General features: G+C 55.9%; 2 long non-coding RNA genes across 2 annotated transcripts; one reads left to right on the top strand and one right to left on the bottom strand.

Annotated features, from left to right (window-relative positions):
- Positions 1 to 5,706: 5,706 nt before the first annotated feature.
- Positions 5,707 to 12,435, top strand: LOC309644110. Its single transcript, XR_014254243.1, has 2 exons — positions 5,707 to 9,845; positions 10,894 to 12,435. It is a non-coding gene; the product is annotated as an uncharacterized lncRNA (long non-coding RNA).
- Positions 9,615 to 24,741, bottom strand: LOC309644113. Its single transcript, XR_014254246.1, has 2 exons — positions 23,119 to 24,741; positions 9,615 to 13,015 (listed from the first exon to the last, which is right to left on the bottom strand). It is a non-coding gene; the product is annotated as an uncharacterized lncRNA (long non-coding RNA).
- Positions 24,742 to 25,362: the final 621 nt, after the last annotated feature.

The raw sequence follows: 25,362 nt of genomic DNA, 5'->3' as shown, positions 1-25,362 counted from the left end.
GTCCCCGCCTGCTCTGAGCCCCCAGACCCTGAATGGGCGGGTGCAGAGCCACGTACCTCCGAGGGAGCGTTCAGCCCACATCCCCACACTATAGATGGGGAAACTGAGGCCTAGAGGAGGAAAGGCCAGAGGCGGAGACCTCCTGGTTCCCAGTGAGGGGCTCTGCAGAGTGCTGCCTCTGTGTCGGCAGCCAGCTGGGGGAGGGGAGGAAGGAGACTTGTTTGTCTAGAGCTCTGGCTGGGCCGGGCTGGCCCTGGTCCGATGGGACCTCAGCCGCCCACCCTATGACCCAATAAAGAGCTCCTCCAGGCAGAAGCAGTTCACCAGGGACAGGTGGGGCAGAGGGAGAGGTTGCACAGCTTCCCCAGGCCGTGGTGGAGCTGCCCTCTAACAGCCGGTTTATGCTTCTCAAGCAGGGAGCCTAGGATTGGCCCCCAAGCTGGAGAGCAATGGGGTTTAGATTTAGTTCTGCTTCAGAAAGAAGTGAGTCCGTTCCTTTGAAATTCCTGCACAGGGGGCTCCTTAGTGCTCACCCGCCACCCGGTCAGAGAATCCTCCAGGTCTCCCTGGCAGCCCCAGGCTTGTTTCCTCCAGGTGTGGTCCCAGCAGAACCTGGGAGCCTCTTGGGAATGCAGGCTCTCAGGCCCCACCCCAGACCAGCTGGATCAGATCCCCAAGGGGTTCTTATGCCCATGGGAATTTGAGAAGCACTGGCCTGGGGAGCCACTTAGCATCAGGTCACACCCCGCAGTGACACCTGTGATTAGCTGCATGTTAACAATATTAGTTAGCTGGGAGGGAGGCGGGGAAGACTGCAATAGGAGAGGAGGGATCCCTAGGATGGCAAATCATACGATAAGTGGAAACTGCTACTCGGCCCCTTTGAAGGAACGACGTTCATGGAATGAGTGAATCTGGGAAAATAAAGGGCGTGAGACTTTGTCTGGTGCAGCCCTCCTCCTGAGGCTGGAGCTCCTCTTCAGTCTCTCCAGTGGCTGCTTTCCAGTCCCGGCCTGGGCTCCTTCTGCGACGGGGAGCTCACCACCTCTCGGACAGCCATTGCGGGTAGACAGATGTGACTCTGCAGGCCCTCTCACGTGGGGCCCACCTGCCTCCACGGCCCCAGCCGGCCCGCGCTCCAGCCCTTGGTCCCCTCAGGGCTGCTGGTAACCAGGCCTGTCCCTCCTTGATCCTTGACGCCCTGCCACTTTACTCTCTATCTAGTTCCAGAAATAGTCTTTCTATTTGTGTGTGGAGAGGCATTTTATGGGTCTCTTCTCACTGAGCGTAGAGGTGTAGAAGAGGCAGAACTTGTGCTGCGAGGGTTTGCTGAGTTGGCCTCACTTCACCCCTTCCTCGGGCCATCAGACAAGGGGGCGCCAGGCAGGCTGGGTTGAGTCAGAGGTCCAGGGAGGTGGCGCCTCCACGGGCCTTTCTAAGCTGCAGACACTCTGGTGCATGGCGAGGGCACAGGTGCTTGGGAGGTCGGTTGGTTGCCGAACATCACCCCTTGCTGCAAGCAGAGCCCACGGGAACCTCAGGGGACTGAAGGAGCTTGTCCCAAGGAGCCTGGTGGGGGACAGCAGGTGTGCACAGCCCCTCTGGCCCCTCCTTGCACTCTCCGTGGGGCTCCAGCCCAGGACCTCTGGACACCTCTTACTGTCCACTCCACAGGCTTCCAACTTGCACCTTCTAGAGCTGAACTCGTGTTCCCCTCCCCCAGCACTGCGGCTGTGTCTCACCAAGTTGCACCATTGTCACCCAAGGTCCAAGCTGCAAACTGGGAGTCACTTTCAGTTCTACCCCACAATTCCCTCCCCCTTTTCTCCTCCAAGCCTCTCAGGGAGTTCTGCATGCGAATCCTGGAACTCTGGTGGCAGGGCTCTGCAGAGGTGAAAACGCTGGTACAAAGCCCAGGGACATTGTTCTGGTCCCAGCCTGTCACTGACTCACTGAGGGACCTGGAGCACGTTCTGATCTCTCTCTGAACCTTTGTCCCATCTTCACAGTGACAACCTCTACAGGCCCTCAGAGCTGGGTCACTCTAGACCTGTGGTGACAAATGGAAGCCACTAGGCACTTGTGGCTGTTTAAATTAAAGTTAAATAGAATACAGAATTCAGCTCCTAAGTCACTTGAGCCACATTTCAAACGCTCAACCATCACCGGTGGCTATTGTATTGGACAGTGCAGGTCTAGAACGTTTCTGTCATCTCAGAAAGTTCTAATGGACAGCGCCGTTCCACTGCCCAGTGAATCTGAACGAGCCTAGGAATTACCTGGGCTCTTGATAAAATGCAAATTCTGACTCAGAGGCTGGCGGAGGCGCAGATTCTGCGCCTCTGACAAGCTCCCCGGTGACTCTGAGCAGCAGAGATCTAGACGGTGCCGCTCATCGTGGGTGTGGGGTCGCAGCATCAGCACCAACTGGCAACATCTTGGCGATGCAGAGTCTCAGGCCCCACCCCAGACCTGCTGAATACGGAGCTCTGGTGGTCGGGCCCAGGAATCTGTGTTTTAACAGGCCCTCCGGGTGAGTCACACACACATTTGAGTTTGAGACTCCTGAGTCCACCTGGGGTTCCATGAAATAGCTGCTGGAGTTCAGTGACATCACTTCTCTCTCAAAGTATGTCCTGTTATGTCCAAGCTTGCTATCCCAAGCAAACACGGGGAACCTCGTGTCACTTCCATCGGGGCTACATCCTGCTCGCTGGGGGCTCAGGAAGAGGAGACGGACAGCAGCAGCAGCAGGCCCAGCCTCAGACCGTGGCCCGGTCCTGAGCTCACTTTGCAATTGGAGCTCCAGATAGCCAGTCACTCCCACGACTTCCCGGCAGCAGGCCCAGCGTTCTCTATGGGAAGATACAAAGTCGTGGCACCCTGCCAAGGACAGGTGCTCTCTTCTGAGCCTGCACGCAGGGGGAGGGCAGGCCTCTCCCCACGCCCAGCTCACTGAGCCAACAGACTCACAGCCTCAGACTGCGAGGCCCAGAGCAGGGCTAGCCGCCCGCTCAGCGCCGGGTGTGAACCGGGATTAAGTCGGGGGCAGGGCCATGCCCAGCTCGGGACTCTGAACGCTAGCGGCCTGCAGATACTGCACGTACGCCCACCGCTCTCCGTGGTGCAGCCCCCGGCCCGCAGCCTGCTTTCGCCCCCGCACGATGGCTCCTCCGCCAGCCTGAGCAGACATTTCCAAGGCCACTGCTTCCTGCCACTCCTGGGCACTTGCCCTAGGGTTTAGGGATCCCTCTGAGTGCCCTGGCCCCTGCCAGCCCCCTCCCCATAATCACTGATGTCGATAGAGGGGGCCTCCCTGCCACAGGCCACACCCTTACCCAGCGGTGCCGTTTGGGCCTGATCCTGGCAGGTATCGCAGCCTGAGACACACCTGGAATGGGCAGCAGTGGGTCCCTGCCCCTTTCCCCAGGCGGGCCAGCCATGCCCCATGGGATCCTCTCAGCATGCCCTGCAGCTGGGGCACGTCTAACACCAGCGGCAGTTGCCCCCCTGGAAGGTGACTGTGGAACCTCTGACCTGGCTCCACCTGCACGGAGCAGGATCCCCTGGGGACAAGGCAAGGCCACCCAGAAGGCCAGACGGGAAGGGTTTTGTCACTCCTCTCGGCATATGGAGGGAGAAGCGCAGCCCAGAGAGAGCCAGAGACTGGCTGGCGGCCACACAGTGAGCCGGATGCAGAGCCAGGGCCTGGACCGAGGTGCTCTCTCTTCCCTCTTAGGCCAAGGCTTCTGCAGGGACAGTCCGACCAGCCGCCGTCTGTGATGGGAGCTCTGCGCCAGCAGCTTCGCAGGCAGTGCCGCTGGGTGTGGTGGTTCTGAGAACCCCCTTTCATCAATGCAGAAAGCTTAACTCACCAAGGTCACGCAGCTAGCGAATGCTCCTGCGGCTCCTCCAGGAGCTCTGGGCCCTCAGGGCTGGACGCGGCCTCTTTCCCAGGACAGGGACCCTCGGCAGCCCCCAGGCCACACTCTGCCCCGCGCTGCCACTGACTCGAAGCGGTCTCCTCAGGGAGGCCTTCCTGTGGTGGCCAGACTTACACTCCCTGTGGTTGAGTTGCAGCTGTTTCCCTATGATCGTCATGTACCCCTCACCCTCCGTGGTCCCCACCGCGCCTGTGTGAGGGTTCTCAGAGTCATAGGCAGTGCCCGGACTGACATCCTTGAACGAGCCCCGTCCTTCCCTGCCCGGCCTCTGAACTGCCCGTGTGGACCAGGGCAGGATAGCCCCTCGGCTCTGTGTTTCTGCCCCAGCTGCCTGAGGGCTCTCTGAGTCATGAGGAGCTCTTGGTCCAGGAAGAGGAGGTGGTTGGAGCCCCCCGAGCACAGCCGCACCCCTCCCAGGTCTCCCTTCCTCTTCCTGGAGGTCTCCTCACTGCCCATCTACCCCATGAGCCCTCAAGGATAGGGATTGAGTTTCTCCTGCTCTGTCTCCCCCTCAGAATCTCCTGACACCATGGGATTCACATTTATCGGGTGCCTTCTTGTGCCAGAAACCATCCCGGGCACCATTACATATATTCGCTTAATCCTTTCAATAACACTATCTGGTGAGTGTTATTAGCCCATTTTACAGATGACAAAACTAAGATTTGGAGAGCTGACATCACTGGGAGAAGGCCACCTCCTTAGTAAGTGCCAGTGCTAAGATTCAAACCAATGTGGGTGACCCCTGGGTTCAAGTTCTCCCCACAGGCCAAGTTGCAGGCCACTTAAGGTGCTGTTTCTGGAATTAGCTTGGGGCCCCTGGCCTGGCCCTCAACCTGATCCCTACCAGACTGTCTGAGGCCAGGCCCAGCAGGGCACTGTGAAGGAAGGCCTGTCAGGGGCTGCATGCCTGCAGGGCGGCAGGAGGGCACCAGTCCCAGGGACCTCTGTCCTCACCCCCCCACTTCACCCCAGCTGGTTCCGTCAGGCCAGACAGTGGGGCCTGAGGACGGCAGGCAGTGCTGGCAGCCAAACAAAGAGGTCCCAGTCAGTCTCACACTTCCTTACTGCACAAAGCCCTACTTCCCTCCAGACACAGGACCCCAAAGAATGCTTGGAATGTCGTTGGGACCAGACAGCCTCCTGCAGATGCGGAGAGGCTGGCTTTGTGCTCAGTTTGCCAGGATGACTGACCCCAAGTTAGAAAGGTCACTTCCTGACCTGTGACCCTGCCCTCTTACCCCACTGGGATTGGGGGTGAGGCGAAGGGAGGGAGGGGTGAGCTGGGCCTCCCTCCAGTGGCTCTTCCATGTCGGTGGGATGGGGTCCCAGGTTTGCAGCAGCTTCAGGAGAGAGAAGAGGGGAGTCCCTCCCGACATGAGCTCACCCAGCCCTCAGGAGGTTGAACTCGACCCTGAAGACATGTCTGGGGCCCCTGCTCCCCAGTGAGAGGGGCTCCTGGTGTTCATTTGCACAGTCAGCCCCATGGGCAGTGGCAGATCCAGGCCCCCCTCACCTGCTCCTCCAGCGCTGGGCTGCTCTGGGCCACTGGGCCCCTCCCACCCGGCCCGCCTGCTGGGTGCCCTGGTGGCCTGGGAGCAGATGTGAATCCTGCCCTCACGGGGCGGGCATTCTAGCAGGTGAGACAGGCGGGAAGCCCCGAACCTAAGGCAATCCCAGGCGGTGAGACGCGCTATGGAGAAAGAGGAAGGTAGGGCTGGGTGGTAGGTAAGGTAAACAGGGTGGTCAGGAGGTCAGGAAAAGAGACGTTTGGTGAAGCCTTGAAAGAGGTGAACCTTGTGGGGGAGAACGTTCCAGAAAAAAGGAAGAGCGAGTATGAAGCCCTGCTGGCTCAGGGCCCAGCAAGAAGAGCCGAGTTGGCAAGGGGAGGTTTCCGGGAGCTGAGGTCAAGAGGTAACGGGGCAGAGCGTGGGTTGTGTGGGCCTCTGCAGGACCTCAACACTCATTCTTGTGAGATGGGTGCCCTGGCGGGGTTTATGAGCAAAGGAGCGCTGAGACCAGCCTTGGGGTTTTAACAGGACCCTCTGCTGCCATGTGCAGACTGGATGAGGTGGCGAGGGAAGAAGCAGGGGTTGCACTAGGAGGCCCCCGGGCCTGGTCACCCTGAACACACCCTGCACACATCTCTGTCCCACAGCAGCCTGTCCCCAGGGCCTGGAACTGGCAGTTACCAGGGGGACATCTGTTCCACACTTGGTGGGACAGGCGAGGCCCTGTGCTGGGGGACAGGACAGACGGAGAGCCGTAAGACACGGTGCTTCTCTCAAAGAGCCCCCCTACTGATGGGGAAACAGGCCAAGGTGACCCTTCCCAGCTCTCAGCCCCAGAGCTCAAGGTGGAGACCGCTCCGGGGACACACACCCATTCTACCGGCACAAGGCCTGCCAGCCTCAGTGCCCCAATGGGCCGTATTGGCTGGGCTAAAGCTTAGCCCACAGTCTAGCTTGTGACTTGAGGACCCCAGTGTCCACTTGCAGGGACCCAGGCAGAGCTGGGCCAGTGGTTGGGATACAGTGGGTCTTCTGGGCAGTGAAGTCAGGAGGCTGGTGGTCAGCAGTGGCATGGTTGGTGGGGTTCTTGGTAGACCTAGAGTCAGGGCCCAGCCCAGGGCAGCTGGATAAATGGACATGAGAAAGAGGGAAGAAGGGGGCCATGTCCACCCAACCCCAAAAGCCAGAGAACCATTTTCAGCTTGCCTGTGACTCACTCTTCCTCAGCAGAAAACTGTTTTTTCCTTCAAAATCGCAGACTTCCACCTTCAGACAATAACGTGTTCTCAGGAAGTTACATGTTTTGTTTTTCTGTGCAAGCTGCTGGGGGTAGTGTTTGTTTTAGAAATGTTTTTCTGTAAAAGGGTCTGGGGGCCACACTGCCCCTCAGACCAGGCTGACCCCTAAATAGGGTGGTCAGATTTGACAAATAAAAATACGGGACACCCAGCTAAATTTGAATCTCAGGTGAACAACAGATAATTGTTTTAGTCTAAGTAGATCTCACACTATATTTGGGACAGACTTACAGTAAAAAAAAAAAAAAAAAAAACAACGTTCTATTATCTGAAATTTGAATTTAATCTGTGTTTTACTTGGCTACCGTGTCCCTAAGTTCATGGAGTACGCCACTCTGGCCACCAGCCCCAAGTGCTCCTGAGACCCCTCCTGATTCCACTGACCCTAGAGGGGGTCCGCTGTCTCCGCTCTGCCTGTGTCCCTGGAGATGGGCCCCGGGCCCTCAAGTCCCAGGCCAGACTGTGGCTCAGCTTTAGAGCAACCAAGAAGCCAAACCCCATGCATGCCTTAGCTCTTGCCCTGCTCCGCATTTGCCCCCTCCTTCCATCTAATTCCAGGAAAGACGGACAGGTGGAGGGACGTCTCCCTCCCTGAGGTCAGGAACCTCAACCTGGTCTTTAAGGAGGAGCTCTAACCTGGCCATGGCCCCTGCTCAGGGCTTTCTGGCCTCAGCCTGAAGGGAGGCAAGCCAGAGATTGGCCCTTTACTTTTAAAAAAAAGTTTTTTTAAATTTTATTCTTTGGCCTCACCGCGCAGCATGTGGGATCTTAGTTCCCTGACCAGGGATCGAACCCGTGCCCCCTGCATTGGAAACGCAGAGTCTTAACCACTGGACCGCCAGGGAAGTCCCAGGTTGGCCCTTTACGAGAGGGGCCGCCCTGGACTCCCACCCCAAATCCATCCCACACTCACGCTCCCTAGCCACAAAACCCTCCAGGGCTCTTGACACCCCAGGGCCCACGGCCCTCGCCCCAGCTCTTGCAGTGTGTGAAAGGGGAGTTTTCTCTTTCCTCTTCTGGCGAGACACCCGAATCTGGAGTCCTGCTTCCATTTTAGAGCATTACATCATGACCCCTGAGGTATGTATTTTTCCGACTTTATGGAGCCCTAGAGCGAGTGAAACACCTCTCCTCCAACCACCACCTCCAAAAGATCACTCCTCAGCTCACTCATCCAGAAACGCTCTCAAGACGTCTACTCTCAGCCTGGCCCAGCTTGGTCTGGGTGGGTGAAGATACGGAGAGTCTCCATCAAGGCCTCAGAAGCTCAGGGTGGTGGGAGAGAGATGGGTAAATGTCTCATTACCTTGCAGTGTTTCTAGGCTTCTCATGGGGGGAGAGTGGTTGGGGGCTGCCCAGGCTGAGAGAGCAGGGCGGGCTTCCCAGAGGAGGAAATGCTGAACTGATTCCTGAGAGCTTAGGAAGATTCTGCTGCGGAAGGAGACAAGAAATGCTGTTTCAGAAAGAGGAGAAAACGGACAAGGCCTGGAGGCTTGGAAGCCAGTAGCTCCCTGAGCTGGAGAGGTTTGTGGGGAGTAAGGCCGAGGAGGGCAGCAGGGCAGGTGATGGAAGGCCTCGGGTGGCTGCGGGGGGCTTGGATGTCATTCTGTAGAATTCAAGGTGAGAGCAGAGCTCACCTGTGCTCACGGGAGCAGTGAGGCCACTGGGGAGGGTGCAGGTCCTGGCGGCAGGGACCAGTCTCCTTCTCCCGGACCCAACAGCCCAGCCTGCAAGCCGCAAGAGCTCCACATTGGCTAAGTCAACGTGGGTCAGAACAGACAGGCATCTCGGCCCCTTAATGTAGCGACGAAAACTGAGGCCTGACTCTGGAGAGAGCTGTTCCTCAGCCCTTAACACAGGAAGCCTCTTCCTCAGGCTGCACCCCCTTTTCTCAGGCCTTCCCCTTCCCCTTCCCCTGTCCCTCTGTGTTTGTCCACCTCTGGGCCCGGGCCCCCTCTCCTCTCAGCGTGGCCTGAGCCCCAGGTCACCGTGTACTTCCAGACTCCTGGAGCCTGAGGCTTGCCCAGCAGCCCAGCCCCAGATCCCATCTCTTCCTGCTGAACACGCCCCACATTGTTCATCTTTGTGTCCTTTTTCCTGTGCCTGAGCTATTCTGGCTTTATTGCCCTGGTTCTCTCCACGGGTCATTCGCCAAACTGAGTCTGGCGCCACAGATTGAAAAAAACAGTCCCTCCAACCCCTAGGACCCCCTCCTGGTGAAGAGACAGGACAGTGGAGACCCTCCCTCCCTTCTTCCTCCCCTCCCGGACCTGGCAGGACCCTCATCCTGGCCCACAAGGAGGCCATGATCCTGCCCTTGGCCCATGTTAACCGCAACTTCCCAAGGGAGTCTTTACGCGGGGCACTTAGCCCTGGCAGGGCCACTCCCGGGGGACTGGGCAAAGCGCAGGTCACTGAGTCCCGGGCTCTATCTGCTCGGCTTCTCCTCGGGCAGCACAGAGACGCTGAGGACAGGACTGCAGGCTTCTGGCCCCTCCCGGATCCCAGCGTGTCTGCTCTGTGCCCTCCTCATCTTACTGTCAAGGAATCCAGGCTCAGGGGAGTTAAGCCATTTTCTAAAGTCACAGAGCTGATAAGAGCCAGGCCTGGGACTTCTGGTTTCACACCCAGAGCCCTTTCCTCCCTCTGCCAAGTGCTGAATTGGTCCTGAAGCCAGTTCCTTGAGGTGGGGCAGCCCGGGCCCCAGGGGGAGAGGCCTGGGAAGCACGGCTCAGGCCTGGCTCTGCGGCCAACTTCTTATGTGGTTCCCGTCGGGCTCTTTCCCGGCTCAGCGACCTTCTTGTAGCTCAGAACACCAAGATTTCCCAGTTGGGGCCACTTTCTTCTGATAAGAGTCTCTCTTTCACCAAACTCTAGTCAGGTTCTTCTGGACTCTCCTCTCCACTAGGTCCTGGCTTCTGGGCTTCTGTGTTCATCCAATTTTAGTAAGAATCTTGCTAAGTCGGTTTAGCCAGCATCCCCCATCCTTGAAGTCTGATCACCTTCAGCATCCGCTGGGGCTGCTCATCCCCCTGGCCACCCCCAGGTGGTGTGTGATCACCCTGACCTGTCTCCAGCAAGGATCCTCTTAGGTAAGTTTCATGACTCCTGATGTTTCCTCGTAGTAATTTTCCATCCCCTGACAGCCCTTGCTTCTTAGCTATAAAGTCCCATTTTTCCTTCTATTTGCAGTTGAGCCCAATTTCTCTCCTATTACAAAACCCCACCGCAGTGACAGTCCCCTGCGTAAAGTCTGCCTTACCATTCTTTAAACAAGTGATGCAATAATTATTTCTTTAACACCTCCGTTCCCATTAGAACCCTCTCCCACTGCTCCCTGCCATCCCTGACCCAGGCCATGGGGCTACAAAAACTCCTGATTCACGTCTTGGTATAGCCCCAAGAGTTTGAAATTATGTCCCCAACCCTCCTCCACCCCAGACCTGTGATTTATAACTCTAAGTTTGTTACAAAGCGAGACAGCATGATGTCATGAAAAAACCAAGGACCTTCTCCTTCACCCAACCTGAGTTCTTATTTTGGTTCCATCACTTAGTATCTGTGAGATCTGGGTCAGGTCACTAAAGCTCTTTGAGCCTCAGTAACCTCGTCTGTAAAATGGTCAGAATTATTGAGGATTAAATGAAACAATGAAGAAAAGTACCTAGAACATAGAAGGTTCTCAATAAATGGTACAAATTATTATAACCTTCACAAGCTCCCTCCCTTCCATTTCTAGCCGGGAACTAGAGCCCTGGGATCAGCTCCCAGGCTGTCCCACCCAGGGGACATGGGACCTGCCCAGGAGTCAGGCACAGGTAGCCACTGCTCTGAGGATGCAGCCCTGCCCCCTGCACTTCTAACTGCTCCCTGCCATGCCCCAAGGGGAAAAAAGTGCCTGTGCAGCCGGCCTGTCACTCAGCACATCCACGACTCCACAGCCCCCAGGGCCAGGGCCCACTGGTAGCCATCAAAGCATAAGGAATGTGGTAGGCAGAATAATGTCTCCCCAAAGATAACCAGTCCTGGAACCTCTAAGTGTCACCATAGTAGGTTCAACAGTATTCCAAAAAGATATATTCAAGTCCTAATCCCTGATACCTGTAAATGCAACCTTATATGGAAATAATTTCTTGGCAGATGTAGTTAAGGATCTCAAGAGGAGATCATCCTGGATGTAGGAAGGGCCTAAGTCCAAGGACTGGTGTCATAAGAAAAAGGAGGAGATTTGACACACACAGGGAGGAAAGCCATGTGAAAACAGAGGCAGAAATTAGAGCGATGCTGCCACAAGCCAAGAAACACCGGGAGCCACCAGAAGCTGGGAGAGGCAAGGAGGGGGTCTCCCCTAGAGCCTCTGGAGGGAGTCCGGCCTGGTTGACACCTTGGTTTTGGACTTCTGGACTTAAACTGCAAGAGAATAAATTTCTGTTATCTTAAGCTACCATGATTGTGGTAATTAGCTGCAGCAGCCCTAGGAAACTAACACAGTTACCTTGTTTGGAAAGAGCGTCTTGACAGATGTGATTAAGCATCTTGAGATGGGGAGGTTATTCTGGATTACGCAGGCGGGCCCTAAATGCAGTTGCACATATCCCTACAGGAGGGAGAAGGAGGGAGGCCTGACACAGAGGAGGAGAAGGCACTGTGAAGATGGAGCAGAGAGAGATTTGAGGGTGCTGGCTTTGAAGAGTCGAGTGTGGCAGCAGCGACCAGCAGCTGGGAGAGGAAAGGAATAGATTCTCCCCCAGAGCCTCTGGAGGGTGTACAGGCCTGACAATACCTTGATACCCAGTGAAATGGAGACTTCTGGCCCTCAGAACTGTGAGAGAATAAATTTCTGTTGTTTAAAACAACCCAGTTTGTGGTGATTGGTTAGAACAACCGTAAGAAACTAATACCGGGGTAGCACGGCAGAGGCCGCGTCGGGTCCCTCTCCTCAGGGGCTTCTACCATCCAGGCATGGCATCGCCGCTAGCCCTTCCCCCATTCCCTCACTTCCCAAGCCCCAGACAGAAGATGGCCCCACCCCAAAGCCTCCCTCGCATATGGCTGGGATCCTAGTGTCAGGTGTGTAGGTGAACATGCAAATCCCTCTCGGTAACCCCAGTTCCTGAAGTTTAATACAAAACTGGGCGATCGGGCCCCTCGTCCCTGAGGCTGGGCTGGGATAGGTGGGGAGGGGCAGTTTGGGAGCCCAGACACTTTGGGGAGAGGAAAACCTGCCTCAGGCGTGGCCAGCCTCTGCCCCTGGGCTTCTGCCAGCTCGGGTCCGGGAGCCAGGCCCTGGGGTCCTGAGGAGAAGAGGCCCAGTGTGTCCAGGATCCTGTCTGGTCTTCCAGTGGGGGAAGCACCAACCTCATTCTTCCCATGGAAAAACCCTCTCCTCTTCAGCCCTGGGACTCCCCACCAGCACCCATGGCACCTTGGGTCTCTCTAGGAGGTGTGCTTTTGTCACTGCCCTCCCCAGGGAGACCCCAAACCCCTGACTCATTCATTTTAATCCTGAGACTCGCATCATTCAACAGGTTTTGAGTCCCCATTTTGTAGATTGGAAACCTAAGATTCGGAGGTTCCCGCAAAAGGACAAGGTCAGGGTAGACCAGTGGTTCTAAAGGAGCCACCGCCTCCGGGGCTCTTGCTTCTGGAGGCTCAACCAGCTTGACGGCTCAGAGCTGTTAACTCAGTAAGGAGCTAATGGGTTTCCCCTTCCTATTCGGCTCTTGGCTTAAGTTATTTTCCTTTTTCTGGTTTGCAAGGAACAAAAACAAGTAATTTTCTCATAAAAATAACAATGAGCAAAACCCAGATTCCAGAGAGCCTCCAGTCAAAGCCAGTAACTTCAGGCTTCTCAGGGGACCCAGCACTCCCGCCCCAGTCAGAGCCAGCAGAGCAAAGGCTTTGCTGCTGTGTGTCGGTCTGGCTCGTGGTTGAGTTTTCCAGGAGACGAAATGTGAGCGGGAAGACCGATGTTAGAAATCAAAGCAGGTTGGACATTCAGTGCTGTTTTGAATGCCACAGAGAATGCCAAGCCAGGTCCTTCCCGTGCGTGCTGCCCTCAAAAATTCAGAGAAATACCACGTTCACAGCAGGGAAAACAATTGCACTGATTAATTGTGCTTCTGTTTATGGCTCGGTTCTCCAGACTTCTGAGTGTCTTCCAGTGAGGCCACCTGCCAGATGGAAGTGCTGTCACACGCATCTTCTTGGTGCAAACTGCGAGGCTTGGGAGACTCCAGCAATCCTGTTAGAATGCCATTTCCTAAATGGCCATAATCAAAGAACAAGCTCTTAGTTATGTAGCAGTGAGCTTTGGAAATAGATGAGCATGCAAAATCACAATTTATGAGTTCAGCCAATTTTTCTTTTTCTGCTAAAAATATCAGTCCATGGACTTCCCTGGTGGCGCAGTGGTTAAGAATCCGCCTGCCGATGCAGGGGACACGAGTTCGATCCCTGGTCAGGGAGGATCCCACATGTCGCGGAGCAACTAAACCCGTGCGCCACAACTACTGACCTGCGCGCCTGGAGCCCGTGCTCCGCAACAAGAGAAGCCACTGCAATGAGAAGCCCGTGCACTGCAGCGAAGAGTAGCCCCTGCTCGCCACAACTAGAGAAAGCCTGAGCGCAGAAACGAAGACCCAACGCAGCCAAAAATAAATAAATAAAATTAATTAATTTAAAAAATACATACATCAGTCCACGAAAATCTTATGGCTTTGGAGGAGATTCAACCCATTGCTAATTATCTATGAGCAGTTCATCCGTTGCTACCTTCTTCTTCCCAACCCTGTGAAGGGCCCTAGGCTTGGTGAGTAAGGCTGAGCTGGCCTTGGAGAGGGAGTGTGGGAGGCCTCATTTGCAGGCCCCACAAGGCCAGGGCACCAGCGGGAAGAGATGAGTACTGCACGGCTGGGATAAATGTAGCTACGGAGAGGGAGCAGGGCCAGCCTGGGTGCATGGGGGACAATGGTCCGCCCAGCCCCATTCAGCTGTCTCCTGCCTTCCTGTGGCAGTACCTGGGGGCAGGCAGCACCGGGCAAGGCTGGCCTCACGAAAGAATCTGCTTCCTCATCCAGCAAACTCCACATTGGGAAGCTCGAGGGAAACAGGCAAGACCCTTCAGTCCAATCCTATCCCTGGATGGGTGCAGCTGGCCCCCCTCAAGGTGGACTCGAAAGAAGCTGGGGCACTGGATTCGAGTCCCAGCTCTGGTGTTTACTGACCCTGGTGAAGTCACAGGGCCTCTTGGAATCTCAATCCCCTCAGCTCTGAAATGGGATGCTCTGCTCGTGTTGGCCTCGCTTGGATTTTGGCCAGGATTAAATGAGAACGTGGAGGGGGTGTTGGTTGTTATTACTGGCATAAAAACAGCTGTTTCCCAGCTCATTAATGTGGAAAATGTAAACGTCTGGATGCCTAAGGACAAAGACCCCGCCGGCCCTTTCCGTGCTCCCTCCTCACCCCCATATTGTTGGGAGTTTGTTTTGTTTTCTCTGGAACTTCCAGAACAATGGGTTCTGGGGGTTGGTTCTGCAGCTATTCACACTCCCAGGGGATGCATTTGCTGAGCTAAGGCCACATTCCAAGGGTAAGGGATCTGGAGGGATATTTACCTGACTCAGTCCTGTAGCCCTGAGAGGCCGTGCTGGGGGCAGGAAGCACAGAGACACTACTGTGTCAGCCCCACAGCTGGAAGCCCAAGTCCAAAGCCCCCCGGGCTGATGTGAATCCATCAACTGACTCAAAGACAGAAAAGGCCAAGCAGTACCGACTTCCTCCTCCTCCAGCTCTGACATCCAGGATACTGTTTGGCCTCAACACACAGACTTCCCAGCTCCTCAGCCACACTCTGCTCCCACCTTGCAGGTTCCCAAAGGTTGTGAGAGCCTCTTCCAGCATCCCTGGAGGACCCACTCCGGCACAAGGTGAGGGGCGGTGCACTGGGGAGAGGTGTGCCACCTCCCTCCTCTGCTCTCCAGACCTGAGCCTCAAAACACCTGCGTTATTTACCCACAGGCCTGGAGTCTGCAGGCCTGGGCTCTTCCACATGGAGCCTTGGTCTGTGACCCCTCTGTATCCTGAATGCCACCCCTCCCTCAGGCCCACCCCACCCAGGGAGGGCAAGAGCAGCTGAGGAATTAATTTAAGGTGTGAGGGGCTGTCAGGCCCCTGATACCCACACTCAGGGAGGGGTTGCTCAAAAGATAACTGTTTCTGAAAAGGGATGCCCAAGAAGTTCCTGATGAGCTGCTTGGGAAGGGCCTGAAATCCATCCTATCCCATCTTCTTTCTGGTCAGGTTGCTCTCCCTCAATCTTTGCCTGTGTTTTTCCTTCTACCTGGACTCTGCTGGTTCTTCCTCTTCTTCTGTCATCAGAGAACCAGCCAGAGCCTCACCTCCTCCAGGAAGACTTCCCAGCACAGATCCTCCTGCCGCTGGAGTCACACACAGGCATCCCACTTTCCATGCTTCACATGGGACCTCCCTGAGCCTCAGGCCTGATTCGAGAGGCTCTGACACTTCCCGGTCTTATGACCTTCTCTCTACAGTGGGGACAGTCTTACCTACTTCATAGTGTTGTCAAGTGCCTGGCACATAGCAGGTGCCGACAGTTATTGCTGCCCCCAGATATTCTGCAGGAGAGGGAGGCTTGAATAGTGTCCTCAGTGGAGCCCAGGGCACACACTGCAATCGGGGACTTTTTATTCTATAACAGAAGTGGAAACTGATCCCATCACAGAGTCTACACTGTTTCTTTAATTAATTAATTAATTAATTAATTTTTGGTTGTGTTGGGTCTTCGTTGTGGTGCAGGCTTCGCATTGCGGTGGCTTCTCTTGTTGCGGAGCACAGGCTCTAGGCGTGCGGGCTTCAGTAGTTGTGGCGCATGGGCTCAGTAGTTGTGGCGCATGGGCTTAGTTGCTCCGCGGCATGTGGGATCTTCCCAGACCAGGGATCGAACCCGTGTCCCCAGCATTGGCAGGTGGATTCTTAACCACTGTGCCACCAGAGAAGCCCTACACTGTTCCTTGAACATTTCCTGCTTTCTGGGAAGCAGACCTTATCACCAGAAGGACAATGCAGGCTGAAGTTTCTGTTTCTGTTCTGTGTGAAAGCAATTGCTTTCTAAGAACCAAAAAACACTCAGTCACATCCTTGTGTTCAGTGGAAAACAAAGCATGGGGTCAGAATTTCCACCAATGAAGCTTGCACCAACCGGATGTCCAGAATGGGTGGTTGCCGGGAATTCCCTGCACCGATTTGTTTGGGGTCTACAGCCTCTTGACACCCTCTTTTGCCTGAAGCTCTGTCTCCAGATCTGAGCACTCCTGAGGAAGGCCAGGCCTGGACTCGTGTGTCATGCAAATGTCCCCAAAGGTCCCAGTCCTGTGGCAAGGCCGATGCCAGAGAACTTTACACTCAGAGCCCGTGTTCAGACAGGCTGTGTCCAGTCTGACTCTGGGGGCCTGTTTAGATGAGTGTCCTGCATACAGGAGGTGCTCATGGTGACCTGAATTAGACCAAGGCCCTAGAGACCCTAACTCTGTGGAATAGTCAAGCCCACAGGGGTGCAGACAAGGGCAAAATCATGGAGGCTACACTGGCCAGAGAGGGTAATATGGGGTGACTGAGAGCTGAGCTGCGCCGTGGAGGGGGCAGCGGTTAGGTGGGCCAGGCAGGAGGGGAGGAGAGGACACGGCAGGTGGAGAGGCCCAGATGTGGGATTGAGCAGGACGGGTGCAGGGGCCACAGAGAGGCCAGTAGGCTCAGAGCGAGGGAGGCTAGATGAGCAAAGTGGGGCCGCAAGTGGCCGGCAGGGATAGGAGTGGGCCTGAGGCTGCTTCTGGAAAACGGAGTCGTGTCTGCAAGAAAGCTGGGCTTGGGGACTACTGTCCTGACTGTTCCTGGGGCCGGCTGGCAGGGCGAGGCTGCGGGGAGGCCAGGAGGGTCCTGAGCAGAGAGGACAGGCACCCGGCAATCGCAAGTGGGGTGAAGAGGATTTGCTGACACACTCCAAAGGGGCTGAACTGGGCTGAGAGGCCGCTGGGGCCAGCACAGGAAGAAGGACATCAGAAAGGGGACCACGTCTGGTGCAGGAGAGGGTGTCAACCTGGTGTGAGACACTTGAAGTCATCACACGTATTCCTCCCCTGAGTGCACGCCTAGGTCAGTACACACTCAGTCGAAAGGGGGTGTAACGAAGTGCCCACTGCCGACCCAGGTAAGAGGCCCTGTGGACCTTCACAGACATTCTGGAGCGCACGCAGTGGGCCGAGTGCTGTGATAAGTACCGGAAAAAGAACAAAAAGCAGCATTTGTTTAGTGCTATTGTACACCCAGCTTCCCAAAGGAGAGCTGCTAAGGTGGGTTTGCAGGGTGGTAGGTGTGTGCCTTTGGCCTCGACTGAGACATGGGTGGCCCGGTGTGGCTAAGGACAGGGGCCTCCGGGAAGATGCAGAATCGGGGACACTGTAAATCGATATCCTTTTAATATTGGTTCAATATGTATGTGTGGGGCAGGGGCTGAGAGCTGCGTGGCAGGAAGGGAGAAAAGAGAGCAGGGCAGCTCTGGCCCCTCACCCAGAGCACTCGAAAAGACCAGAGGCCTGCAAAAAGCTCCTCACCCTCTGCTAAGGCTGGGTGTGATTCATGGGGGCCTCCCCAAGTGTCGTGTCTAACACTTCCTCTGACCCACATGCAGTGTTCTCCCTAAGAGAAGTACTTGTCCGTGCAATCTCCTTGCATATTTCCTGCGACATATCAGCGATTTTATTTTTATTTACAGCAAGTCCCCTACATACGCACGAGTTCCATTCCGAGAGTGCGTTCATAGTCCAATTTGTTCATAAGTCCAACAAAGTTAGCCTAGGTACCCAACTAACACAATCGGCTATATAGTACTGTACTGTAGTAGGTTTATAATACTTTTCACACAAATAATACATAAAAAAACAAACACAAAAAATAAAGAAAACAGTTTTAATCTTACAGTACAGTACCTTGAAATGTACAGTAGTACAGTATAACAGCTGGCATACAGGGGCTGGCATCGAGTGAACAGGCAAGAAGAGTTACTGACTGGAGGAGGGAGAGGAGGTGGGAGATGGTAGAGCTGAAGGATCGTCAGCAATAGGAGACGGAGGGCTAGCTGCAATTTCACTCACGCCTGACGCTGATGGAACGCACGTTCGAATCTTCGAAAGTTCGCAACCTGAAGGTTCGTACGTAGGGGACTTACTATATTTATTTTATTTTATTTATTTATTTTTTTTTTTGGCTATGCTACGGGGCTTGTGGGATCTTAGTTCCCCGACCAGGGATTGAACTCGGGCCCTTGGCATTCAAAGTGTGGAGTCCTAACCACTGGACCACCGGGGAATTCCCATATCAGCGGTTTTAATATAGCACCAATGTGGGCAGAAGGGGGCATGAGGAAGAAGACCCTTCAGGCCGAAGGAGGGCCCGTCTGGGAAGTGTCAGTGTGCTTCTCCACACTGAAGGGTATACTGGGAAGTGGAGATGGGCAGGAGATGGAGGCCAGCAGGGGCTAGACGACTAAGGCCTGTGTGGAAGCTGAAAGTACCATGCTTCTGAGCCTTAGATCATGTTCTTGGAGCAACTGCTACCCCATGCAGGCAGGAGGGTGCAGTGTGAGGGGTATTGTCCCAGCAACAGTCCCTGGCACTGGGGCTGGAGGGGGAAGGGGGGCTTCCAGAAAGGGTGTAACACAGGTCAGTAACACACATGTGGCCATGTCAGAACCACCAACAGAGCCTCTTTCTTCACATCTCTCCAGTGTGACTCTGCAACTCTCTTCACAGGTGGCTGTTTTTGCGGCCGGGGGTGATCATGGACTTGTAAAAGCCATGGTAATGTGTCCAGTTTCTCATGATGATCTGCCAGGCTGGGAAACTCTGAAATGGCACGGTCAGCGCCGTGTCACTTCCCCTTAGGTAACTTGCTGGTCCCTGGCCAGGGGCACGAGAAGATGGCTTAGGTGCAGTGCTCCAGAATCTTGGACAGCAGCGTAGGGCAGAGGTGGAGAGGCGGGCCACTGAGAACTGCTTCTTGTGCCCACTGCCTGGCGTCCCACCTGCGGCCCCTCAGGTGCCCTAGGGCTGCCCTCAGACGAGGGATGGGCGCAGAGGGGCCTTGGTCTCCGTGGTTTCTGGGGCCAAGCCCTGGGCCTCTCCGCCTGGGCCCGGCAGGCCTGGACTTTCCACCCCTACAGTGTTTCTCTCCTGCCTGTGCTCTGAGCAACCGCTCACCACGGAACCCCAGCCCAAGGAGGCAATGACACCATTCTTGGGCCTTGGACTGACCAGGGAGGTTCGTCCCCTGGAGGCTCTGGCAGGCGGCCTCACCCACCACCTGCATCCGGAGAAGAGGTGAGCGTTCCAGGGAACACGTTCGCACCCTGAGCCTCTGGCAGGTGAACCAGAATGCAAGCCCAGCCAAGAGCTTCTTCAGCGCTTCATTCCCTTCAAAGGGAATGAAGGCGAGAGCGGAGACTGCCATCACTGAGGGTGGCCATGAGCCAGGAGGCTGGCCCAGGTAAGCTCAGGTGTGCCCTCAACAGCTTATGAGCAGTACTGCCATCCCACTTTACAGAGGAGGAAACGGAGGCTCAGAAAGCTAGAGTAACTCCCTCCAGGCCACACAGTCAGTGGGTGTGTGGTCACGTGGCTCCGGAGCCAGGCTTTGTACCAGCCAGTGGGGTGTACTTTAAACAACACCACAAACAACGATGTCCGAGTTCCAATAACTGAAATGGCCTCCGCCTCACATGGCTTTTTGTTTCAGAGATCTCTGTCGAATCCAGCCAAGTGGATGGTTCCTTGTTCCCTCGTTCCCTCCCGAGCCTCATAGGCCAAGGGAGGTTTGGTGACCACCCCAGCCCTGGGCTTCCTGCGAGGCCCAGGTCGGCCATCCCTGGGATGCTCCTAATGCACTTGTCTGGAGCTTTTCTTGAGTCCAGGAAACTCCACAGGACACAGCTGAGTCTGGGCGGCCCCTCACACGTGCTGTGTCCGGAGAGAACAAAGGAGGGGTTTCCCTGGGCTCTGTGAGCACAGGGTCCTGGCTGGCTCGCTCTGCCCAGCACAGACCCCCACTTCCAGGAACTCTCTCAAGGCGGGGGGACCTGGGCTCTGGGCCCTTACTGGGCCGCGGGCTTCCTGGCACGGTCCAGTGACAGGGCTTCCCGAGAGGTCGATCTTCCTCGATGAGATCACCCGCCAGCTCCGCGGCACAACAAAGCAGGCGCAGGACCCATCCTGCGTGACTCATCACTAGGGGCTGGCGGCCCTCAGGAGAAACCAGACACAGAGGGCCATTGTTTGCCCCGGAAGCCCCCGCTGGCACTGCAGGCTCAATGGGGTCATTTGTGTTTTCTCCCTGGTTCTCTGTAACCGTAGTCCTTCTGGGGGATGGGGGTCCACCAGGCTGCCTAGGTCCCTGCAGCAGGAGAAAACACCGTATCCAGTCACCCACCCATAGTCCCGATACAGGACTGAGGCCAGGCCTGGGAGGCAGCAGACCTCCTCTCTCTCCTTCCTGGCTTAATAAAAAGCAAGTAAAAAGGGTGTGGAGAGACAGCTACAGATCTGTTTCTATTATAGTCTCTTCAGATCCTTATCTAGGGCAGAAACACCTTGATCCCACACCCACACTCTTCCCAGAACGCAGCCCACGCTCGGGGACACAGACCTGAGGGACTGGTGCAGAAGGCACAGGGCCTGGTGGCCTGGGCTGGGCAGAGCCAGGGAATAAGGAGGCGGGGGGCTGAGCAGCTGCACCTGACTTTGGATGCAGCCGGGGGCCCTTAGGAACCTCAAGGGGAAAAAAGCAAAAAATCATTTTCTGAGAGGAATCAAGAGAATTCATAGGAAGGGAAACCCAAATGACTAAGAAGTTCACAAAGAGGTTGTTAACTTCACTAGTTATCAGAGAAATGCAAATTAAAACAGTGAGATGCGATTTTACACTCAGGAGATTGGCAAGAATCACCAAGACAGATACTGTCAAGCGCTGGCAGGGTATGCAGCAGAAGGAGCCCTCAGGAGCTGCTGCTGGGAGTGAACGCCGGGCAGGCAAGTGATGGTTTTCTACTGAAAATCATTATGCAAATTCAATATGCACAGACCATGCCAACAGGAATCCCACTCCTGCTGAGCTCAGCCCAAGGGTACGACCAGGCCTCAGGATACTGCTGCAGAGAACCCATCCCCGGGGAAGTGTCCCCGAAGTGCACTCTTGGCCATCCCCTTCCCCCTGTGCAGTCTTGATTGGGCAAAACCTGGAAACCAGGCCCCAGTGAGAGCCCTCACCCCCGGCCCAGCCCAGAGCCGGCTCGTCCAGCTGCCGACTCTGGCCCAATGGGGGCTTGGAATCAGGACTCTCACCCTCAAGAAGGCAAGACAGCCCACTCCCTTTCTGTGCTCCAGCCTGACATCCTAACCCTCCCACCTCACTGCCGGTATTAGTTTTCTATTGTGTAAAACATCACTACAAACTCAGCAACTTAAAACAACACACCTCGATCATCTCATCTTAGGGGTCTGGGTGTGGCCTAGCTGGATCCTTTACTCAGGGTCTCACAAGATCGTGATCTTGTGTGAGCTGGGCAGTGCTCTCATCTGGAGGCTCAAGAGAGGGAGAATATGCTTCTGAGTTCGTGCATTTCCTCATGGCTGTAGCATGGAGTCCCAGCTCTCTTGCTGACAGTCAGCTGGGGGCCACACCCTGATCTCAGCGGCTTCCCGTGGTTCCTTGCCAGGTGGGCTTCCTCAACACAGCTGCTTACTCCATCAAGCCGGCAAGGAGAGGCTCTCCACCCAGGAAGGACCCGGTCCCTCTTTTAAGGGCATTTTCCCAATTAAGTCAGGCCCACACAGAATAATCTCTGCTTTGATTAACTCAAAATCAGCTGATTCGGAATCTTAGTGACACCTGCAAAATCCCTTCACCTTTGCTGTATTCTATGAGGCAGGAGCAAGTCACAGGGCCCACCCTCACCCAAGGGCAGGGAACTATGGACTGAACACAGAGTGGGGAATCATGGGGCCACCCTTAGAGTCTGTCCACCAACCTGCCTGACTGCCTTCCTGAAGGGAGAAGCCTCAGGCAGCACAGAACAGCTCCAGGAGATACAGCCTTCCCAGCGCAGGTGGGGCAGGGCAGGGCTCCGAACCTCCAGAGGGAGGGCCACAGGGAGGGTGCTGGAGTGCTTGTCCGCCTGAGGTGTGGAGGAGGCTAGGAGAGAAGGGTGGATGGGGAAAGAGGTGCTGGCGGGAGGGCTGCCCTCTCAGGCAGCTTAAATAAGCGAGGAAGTGGTGGAGCAGCGCGCAAGGGTGTTCTCTGCGGATGCCCCGGGATGGTCATTGAACTTCTCTCATTTTCCAGCTGAGAGGGCCCCAGAGATGGGCCCCCCTCCCCCTCACACATCAGCCTCTTACATCGTAGCCTCTTTTTCTGCTCCTGCCACCCCTGCCATCAGGGGACCCACCCACCCCCACTCCACTCAGCTTTCACAGTCACCCAAGAGGTCAGCTAAGGGGCGGCTGGGAGGGCGCTGTATGTCCCCACAGAGGGACAGTGGGAAGATTGTCACTGGGCAGACATGACCTCAGTCTGCTGGGCTCAGCTCACCCTGCTCCAGGGAGGAATGCTGTCAAATAGAAACAAGCACACACTATGCTGGGTCTCCTCCTGCTGCTGGGTTCAGACCAGGCAGGGACCCTGTTGGCAGGGTCAGAACCTCCAGCGCCTGTGCCCTGGCCTGGGAGCCTGCGCTTCAGGCCTCTGTGCCCTACTGAGAGGCAAGGCATGAGGAGCTGGTGGCCCGGGCTGGCGTGAGCCCTGCATCTGGGATCCTGCCCTGCTGTCCCACCCACCTCCTTGCCCAGTTCTTGAGAACTTCCACTTGCCCTGCTTCTGCACCCTACCTTTGATCCCTCTGTGCCTGCCAAGCTGTGGGCTGGATGGGGTACCTACTTAATTTGACCAGGCCAAGGAGGAGTCCCAGCCGTGTGCCATTCACCAGAGCCTGGACCCTGGGCCTGCCTCAGCATCTGCCCACATTCTGGCTTTCCTGCCACACTTGGCCTAACCTGAGAGCTCCCAGGGCCAGCTCCTCCCCCCAGAACCAAGACCCTCAGTCACCCCCAGTCTCTGCTCATACCCTAAGCAAGCAAGACTTTTAGAGCAAGGTTTATGCAATCCCGGGAGGGGCGCTGGCCCTGTGGCTACCCCTCTGATTGTCCGAGCCCTGCCCTCTCACACCCCAGGCCTTGGTATCTGCCCATCCGTTGCATTTCACCTTTATACTCAGACCACAGAAACCAGCTTTGGCTAACTTACTGAGGAAAGGATTTTCATGGAAAGATATCAGACAGCTCACTGGACCATCAGGAAGGCTGGAGAACCAGGCTGGGAACAAGCAGGAACCAGGGGCTGAGGGCAGCTGGACAGTGTGCGGACGGTGTGCCGGGACCTGCCCCCCTGGATGGACGCTGCTGGAGTTTGCAGTCCTTCCAGCCTCTCTCCGAAGCCTCGCATCACTCCCTCCAGAGTCAAAGCCCCAGGGAGAAGGGTTTGACTTGTCAAGCGCGAGTCCCAAGCATCACTCTAGCCCAGGGGCGAGGTGAGGACGGCGGTCCACCATCATCTTCCACGGTGGGAGGAGGCGCGCTCAGCTTCCTCGGGAGGCCCTCCACCAGAGGAAGGGCATGGGCACCGCGGCCTCGGGTTAGCTGCCCATCCTGGCCATCATGACACGGGGGTCCAGCAGTGGCAGCGCACCAGACCATGCCATAGGGGTCTCAGGGAGGCTGGAAGCCAGGTCAGCCTTTGGAATTGGCAGGGCACTTTTCCATATACGGTGATGGTGAGTGACTGTGACTTGTCTAGTCCCAGAACTGGGCCCCCCACCAAGCTGCCCAGGTCTCTACTTCAGGCCAAAGGTCCTGCATCTCTGATCTGTGTTCCATTACTTGGGATTTCTGACTTTTTCCATATTTGGTACCTGGCTCACAGACTTAGGCTTAACCAGTGTTTTGCTCCTGTAGCAAATGGCCACCCTCAGAGCCATCAAGTGAGGGATTTCTTCTGTGATTTTAAGAGATTCCTCATTAAATTGCTTGATGGCAATGAATAAGGACACAGAGTTATAACCCCAGAGAGTCCCTGCCCTAGGCTGGGCCAGGCTGGGGGTGAGTAACCCAGAGCTCCACCCTCCGAGTTGCTGCCCTTGAAAGTAGCCAGCATCCCGGAAGGCTATGCTGGGAGGCCAAGGACTCCCGGCCCAGCCCAGCCAGCCAGAGATTATTCTCTCAGTCCCCACGATCCAGAGGCATCTCCTCTCTTCCTCTGCTCAGGGGATGTGCCTGGGGAAGGCTGGGGTGCCTGTCCCCATCTCCCACCACTGCTGACTCAGCCTGCTTGCTCTGTGGTCTGAGCATTGAACCTGAGCATGGAATGGGATCCCTGAGCACTCCCTCCACCCCTGCACCACCGCCCCCAACGCCAGAAGGCTCTGGGGTCCGAAGCAGGGGAACAGAGCCAAGAAGCTGCAGCTGTAAGAGCTTGTTCCCTTAGAGCCTGTCCAGACCCCGCCGCGGCAGCTCAGACACTCGGAAGGAGCAGAGGCCCTCCAGGGCTTCTTGGCTTGGCCAGCTAGCTGCCCACCTTAGGATGAGGAATTTACCCCCCAAGAGAGGGGATCAGATTGCACATTCCTGAGGCCTGAGTCACTCCAGGCTCCTGCCGCTCGGGTTCAGGAATGTGTTTACACTAAGGGCCTAAGAGGGATTGCACAGGCCATGTGTACACTGAGGGCCTAAGAGGGATTGCACAGGCCATGTGTCTGTTCACTCCGTATCCGGCAGGCTAGGGGCGAAGGATGAGGGGTCCCTCAGGGATGAGGGGGGCAAAGCTGTGACCTCCAGAGTTACTGTGATGACGCTCTGCGTGGGCCCCAGAGGCCCAGAGGAGGGGAGGGCCAGACCCAGGCTGGAACCAAAGCCTTTGCCTTGTCCACAGCTGGCTTCAACTTGATCCCATGGGACAGAGAGTGGAGAGGGGCCAGTCCAAGCAGAGCCTCCCCAGAGGTGACCCTGGGAAAGGAACTTGTCCCCCTACCATCCCCTTCTATGAAGGACAACCTCCCAGAGGTCACAGAGGGCTTGGTGAGGCTCGGGCTGCTCCTGGCGAACCCCTCAGCGGAGTGTCTGTGAATCCTTGCCCCTCACCCCTTGCCTCCGTCCCATCCAGGGCTCTCTTTTTCTGTCTCTGACACGGGCCACCCAGCTGTGGAGAGAGCCCACACACACTTCAGTATCACTGGCTGCTACCATATTCAGGTAGGCACTGTGCTAAGCTCTTTAAGGTGTGGCCATATGCCCTGGTTTTCCTGGGACAGTCCTGGGATGCTGGACAATTATTAATAATGCCTCCTTTCACTCTTAGAAGTGTCCTGGTCTGGAAGATAACTATATATTTGTCCTAATTTTATAGGTATTATTTTATTTAATCCCCACGATGCCCTACAAGTGGGGAACTGCTAACAGCCCCACTTTACAATGCAGAAACGGAGGCTCAGAGAAG

Source organism: Balaenoptera physalus (genome assembly GCF_965194825.1).
Source record: "Balaenoptera physalus genome assembly, chromosome: 15".
Taxonomy (NCBI): domain Eukaryota; kingdom Metazoa; phylum Chordata; class Mammalia; order Artiodactyla; family Balaenopteridae; genus Balaenoptera; species Balaenoptera physalus.
Note: the sequence above shows the minus strand (reverse complement) of the source record. Positions and strands in the feature narration are given on the sequence as shown.